Source organism: Schistocerca serialis, chromosome 1, assembly GCF_023864345.2.
Source record: "Schistocerca serialis cubense isolate TAMUIC-IGC-003099 chromosome 1, iqSchSeri2.2, whole genome shotgun sequence".
In the NCBI taxonomy this organism is placed as follows: Eukaryota; Metazoa; Arthropoda; class Insecta; order Orthoptera; family Acrididae; genus Schistocerca; species Schistocerca serialis.
In genome coordinates, this window is record NC_064638.1 from 599,007,094 (window position 1) to 599,013,093 (window position 6,000).

Genomic DNA, 6,000 nt, shown 5'->3' on the forward strand with positions numbered 1-6,000 from the left:
TTAGTGTTGGAAGGAAGTGTGTGGAGGGTAAGAGGGGAAGGGTGGTAAAATCGTCGTAGAGGGACACCAAAAGAGGAATACAGTAAGCAGATTCAGAAGGGTGTAGGTTGCCGCAGTTATTCGGAGACGAAGTGTCTTGCACAGAATAGAGTAGAATGGAGAGTTGCATCAAACCAGAAATTGAAGAATCGCATGGATCAAACCAGTCTTCTGGCTGAAGGCCAGGACAACAACAATGTAGTTGCCATACTGTGGGAGCTATATTACATTATTTACTGTTTGTACTACTAACGTTTTCCCTCCCTCCCTCCCCCTCGCTATCCCCCCGCCCTCCGCCACCCTCTTTCTATCTACTGAACTGTGGTAAGCTTCTGCATGGGAGAATTTGAACAATCGCAAATGAGAATGTTCTGAACTGTAATGTCGAGAGATGCCGTCATCTTTTTTACTCGTGATGAAGCCGTGTAAAACTCAAACGTAAATTTTTATCTTTAGGTTAAGAAAAAGCAAACCTACGTTTATAGCATTTCTTGACGTAGAGAAAGCTTTTGACAGCGTTGATTGCAATAGACTCATCAAAACTGTGAATGTAGCAGGAACAAAATACAGGAACCGAAAGGTTATATGTAGCTCGTGCGGAAATTAGACAGCAGTTATGAGTCGAAAGACATGAAAGGAAAGAAGTAGTTGAGAAGGGAGTGGGACATGGTTGTAGCCTATTGCCAATATCATTCAGTCTGTACTCTGAGCAACTAGTAATGGGAACCGAAGAAAAATTTGGAGAAAGAATTAAAGCTCAGTGAAAACAAATACAAAGAAGTGTGCTACTGATATTGTAATTGTCAGAATCTGCAAAGGACTTGCAAGAGCAATTGAACCGAATGGGTAGAGACTTAAAACAAAAGTCTACATCATATTCTACAAGCCACCTAATGGCGTGAAGTGGAGGGTACTTCTGGCTCCACTAACTGTTTCCTCCCTTCCATGTTCCACTCGCAAACGACTCTTGGGAAGAATAATTGTCGGTAAGCCGCTGCTGCAGCTCTGATTTTTCGAATTATCTCGTCGTGGTCGTTTCTGGAGATGTATGTGGAAGAAAGTAATATGTTGTTCTACTCTTCCCGGAAAGTGCTGCCTCGAAATTTCAGTAGTAACCTCTCCATGATTCTCAACCCCTCTCTTATAACGTCTGCCACTGGAGATCGTTGAGTACCCCTGTGACGCTCTTCGTTCGATCTTCTGTCTCCCCTAGCAGTTCTGCCTGGTAAGGGTCACATATTCATGAACAAAACAAGAATCGGTCGAACAAGCGCCTTATAAACCACTTTCTTCGTGGATGATTTACATTTCCTTAATATTCTTCCGATGAATCTCTGTCTGGCATCTGCTTTTCTTATTTATTTTGTGTAATTGTTCCACTTAAGGTCGATCTGGATAGTTACTCCCAGATGTTTTACCGTAGATACCGTTTCCAGCAGTTTGTCGTCAATACTGTTGTTCAAGGGTGACCAAGAACTCGGCTCGCGACCTCTGCCCTGAAACGAATGCCATAGCGCTCAGCCTCGCTAGCACAATTCCCCCACTGCCATGCCACCTTGAGCGCGAGGAGGGGAAAGAGGGGAAACTGTGAACGTCTCGCATTTAAATGCAGGTACAGTCTCCCTGCATTCGACTTGGTTCTATATTTCATATTTCTCAACAATACAGATCAAAAACAAAACAAATTTTTGGTATTATTTCATTATTTTTGGAGCGCTGAAGACATAATTTTAAGCTGATACAGACTATCGATATACGGACAGATGCAGACAATTTCAGATTTTCGCTATCAGGTTGCCACGTAACTGGAACTTATTTACTTTCATAATCGAAAAATCATCATTCACACACATATGTTGATCGAAACATAGTTGCGCTTTTGCAGCCTCATTATGGAGACGTCGAAACTCTACCTGATGAATGTAATCTACATGTCCTGGACAGCTTTAACGTTAAAGCGATTTGTCTTTAAAACGGGAATTACCTTACAGATCAGTTAGTTACATCTGCACACGCGCAGCGGCGCTTTCAACTGAAACGACAAACTATCTCGAATAAAGCTCGAAAAACAGATGTAAGACTGGCAGTGTCCTCAAAACGTTTAGGAAACTATACTTGTAATTCTTTCAAAGCTACAATGAAGTCTTCAGACCTCACGTTTTCTTTAACATCAGTGAGCTTGGGGAACTGGACTGCGCGTGTAAAAACACCTTCTCCGATGCGATTTTCTTTTTGAATACGTCCCCATCAAATCAGAAAGTTTCCTCTGTTATGCCAGTGTTGCCTGGATCTCCGCACCCACCCGCTTTTACGAGGCTCTCCAAATCCTCGAACGCCATGCGCTCCACCTTGCCTTCTGTATCCGCCTTCCTTCCCCCACAAGGCTCCTGTATGAACTCATCCCCTTCCCCCACCTCCTCCTTTTCCACCAACATCCTTTACACTGTCCGCAGGCTTGATCCCCCCCACCCCCTGGTTTCCTCCTTCCTCTCCACCCCCTGCTCATTGCTGCACCTGTATCGCTGTATCCCTCCCTCTCTCCATCTCCACACCCTCCATCTCCTTCATCCGGGCAATTTCCATCGCCTCTCCCTCCCAGATGATGAACTTCGCCATGACATATACCCTTCCTTCCAACTATAACCTGGCCTTGTCCCCCCCCCCAGGGCCCCCTTTTTCCTCACCCCTCCATCTCCCAGAGCGGGTTTTCCTCCTACCCTCCTTGGCTGTTTTCCTCTCCCGTCCCTTCCCTTCCCAGCCCTTCTTCGGCGCCCCCCTCCCCACTTCATCCCCCTTTCTCTCCCCTCCTCCTAGCATCCTTCCTCTTCTTCCCATTACCCTTTTTCCCCCTCCCATGCAAATCCTCCCAGGGTTTTATTCGGTATCAGTGTGCTACGTTAGCGTTCTGTTCCGGTGCCGTTTTACAGTGTCATTTAGTCATGTGGGTTTTAATTGTGTGCTCGACCTGTTTATTTTCCATGACAGTTCCTTGCTACACCGCCCGTCATGTGGCTGTTTTACTCGTTCTACGGACTTTCATGGTTCGGCCGTACTTTTCCTGATGCCTTTTAATGTAGTGTGTGATTTTTTTCGTGTAACATACTTTCTTAGATTTTTATCTCCGATTTACAGTCACCGCTTTATATATCTTATTTGCTTCTGATCCGCCTTTTTTGTTTCTATGTTCCCCCATGTTATCTCTTTTATATTGTTTTTAAATGTCTTCCTGTCTATTTATGTCTCTTGGCTGAAGAGCAGCGCTTATGTTGCTGCCAGCCCGCCCCTGATGGGGAATGGAAATGACAATATAGGAAAAAGAAAATCAGAAAGTTGCTTTTCACCTTGCAATGTCTTACTGTGACCAGCGTACACTCAAGTCTTCTTAAAATGCGAGGTCGTCAGTCCATTACGGATGTTTTCATTTTCCTTCTTGCACTCATTTTTCCTTCATAAGTTCAACAACAGCGAGTTTTAAATATAAAAATCGTTCCAGGCATTTGCAATGGCGTATAAAGTCTCCATATTCTTCTTTCAGTTCCATCGGGAACTTTTGCAACTCTCAGGGGAGTAATGCGTGCGGCTTCAGAAATTTTACTGTTCTTGCCGCCAATTTCTTCATGTGCTCCATGCCTCCAAATTTAGCGGGAAGTACTACTTGATGTACAGACCAATGAATCCCGTATGTCGATCGTTGTAATTTTTTGCCCTTTCATTATCAACTAAATCACAAATCCCTTCTGCAGGCTACTGTAATATCGTTTCATAGCAAATCTGCGATACCCGTTTCTCATGCGCCTGCATAATTTACATCGAGAATGCTCATACCTCTCTTCTGTGCCTCCCATTCAGTTTTTAAGTCTTGTAACGATAAATCGCTAGACTGCTTCTTTTTGTGAAAACTATCACTGGACCTGTGAACTCTCGTCACACCAGGAACCAAGGGTAAACAGCGCTGACACCACCCTGAAGAGAGTGCGCCGACCAAAAAATGCCACACCGTAACCAACACTCAGTGAAACGTCGCTGTCCCGGGTACTCCCGATAACGATCGAGGCGAAGCCGAAACAGGCCCCCACGCGGTGCACACACCCAATACGCCGTAGAGGGCCCTGGCGTGGCTGTACAGTAGTGGATTTCTTTTCCTTCACATGCGCAGTATGTTACATTTATTTACGTTGAGGTCAACTGATAGGGCCTGCACCATTCGTCAGTCCTCTACAGGCCTTTCTGCAAACCTATACTGACCCTGACGTTGATCTTTGTTACAGAAAACCGCATCATCTGCGAACAGTCTTAAAGAGCTTCCGATGCTTTATGTGTGATCATTTACGTACATTGTACGGTCCTATCAAACTTCCTTCAAACTTCCTTGTGGTACTCTGGAAAATGCACTGACATCTGTCGAGTTTTTTTCCTTTAAGAGCGACATGTTGAGTTCTCTGCCGGAAGTCGTGAATGCAGTCACAAAGCTGGTCCGATACGGGGTAAACTCGTATTTTTTCACTAAATGGCAGTGCAAAACGGTTTCAAATGCCTTCCTGAAATCAAGGAATACGGCATCGACCGGAACGCCAATGTCCTACAGCGCTAGGGGTCTCACGGAGGAACAGAGCGAGCTGAGTTTCGCAACGTCAAAAATATATAGGCCTATAATAACGAGCGTGTGTCCTACGGCCCTTCTTGGAAAGCGGAATGACTTTCGTTTGTTTCCAATCGCTGTGTACCTTGCGTTCCTCCAGTGATCTACGATTAACTGCTGCTAGAAGTGGAGCAAGTTCTTTCGCATAATATTTGTAGAATCTTAAAGTTATCTCATTCGATCCCGATACCTTTCTTGTGCTAAGCGACTATAGTTGCTTTTCTATTCGGAGATGGCTATCTCAATATCTGCCATTTCAATGTTCGCGTGATAAATGAAAGGAGGGTCCGCGCTATGATCTTGCGCAGTGAAAAGATTTCGGGACACCGGATGCAGTATTTCGGAAATTCCTCTGTTATCTTCCGTTTCGATGCCAATGTGGTCGCCGAGTGAATGAATAGAGGATTTCGAGCTGCTTACTGATTTTAAGGAAGACCAAAACCTTTTTAAGATTTTTAATCACGTTGGTTGACAAATGCAGTCGAATGAAATCGGGTGATGCCGAGAGAAGAAGATTCCGAAACGAGACACTAAAGTTAGTAAATGCGGTTTGCTGAAGCAGAGAGGGTATGCAGGTTGGATAAAGCAAGGAAATCATTTCAGAAAAAGAGGAATTTATTTGCAGTGAATACAAATTTAAGCGTTAGAAACTCTTTCTTGTTGGTATTTGTCTGGAGTGGTGAAACGGTGACGATAAGCAGTACAGACATTAACAGAATAGAATCTTTTCAATTGCGGTGTTGTAAAAGAAAGCTAAATATTAGGTGAATAGATCGAGCAACCAATAAGGAGGTACTGAATCGAACTGGTGAGAAAAGAAATTTATGACACAACTTGACTAGCAAATGAAATCGATTGATAGCACACGTTGCTAGGGACGAAGGATTTATCTGTTTGGTATTCGATGGAAATGTGGAAGAGGGAACGGCGGTAAAAACTGCATTGTATGAATACAGTAAGCAGATTCAAATGTTTGCAGGCTGCAGTAGATATTTGAATACGAACAGACTTGCATAGGATCGAGTAGTGAGGAGAGCTGAATCAAAAAGATCTTCGGACTGAGAACCACACGACGACAGAAATCCAATTTTGATTCAAGATTGTGTTATCTGCATCAAACAAGTACAGTGTACGTACAGCTCAGACAACAAATAATAAATAGAAACGTAACAACAGCAAAAAGCGCATCAAAATATTTGAACAATCTGTACCCAATAAACAATAATTGATTTAGTTACACTACTGACCATTAAAATTGCTACACCAAGAAGAAATGCAGATGACAAACGGGTATTCATTGGACAAACATATTATACTAGAAC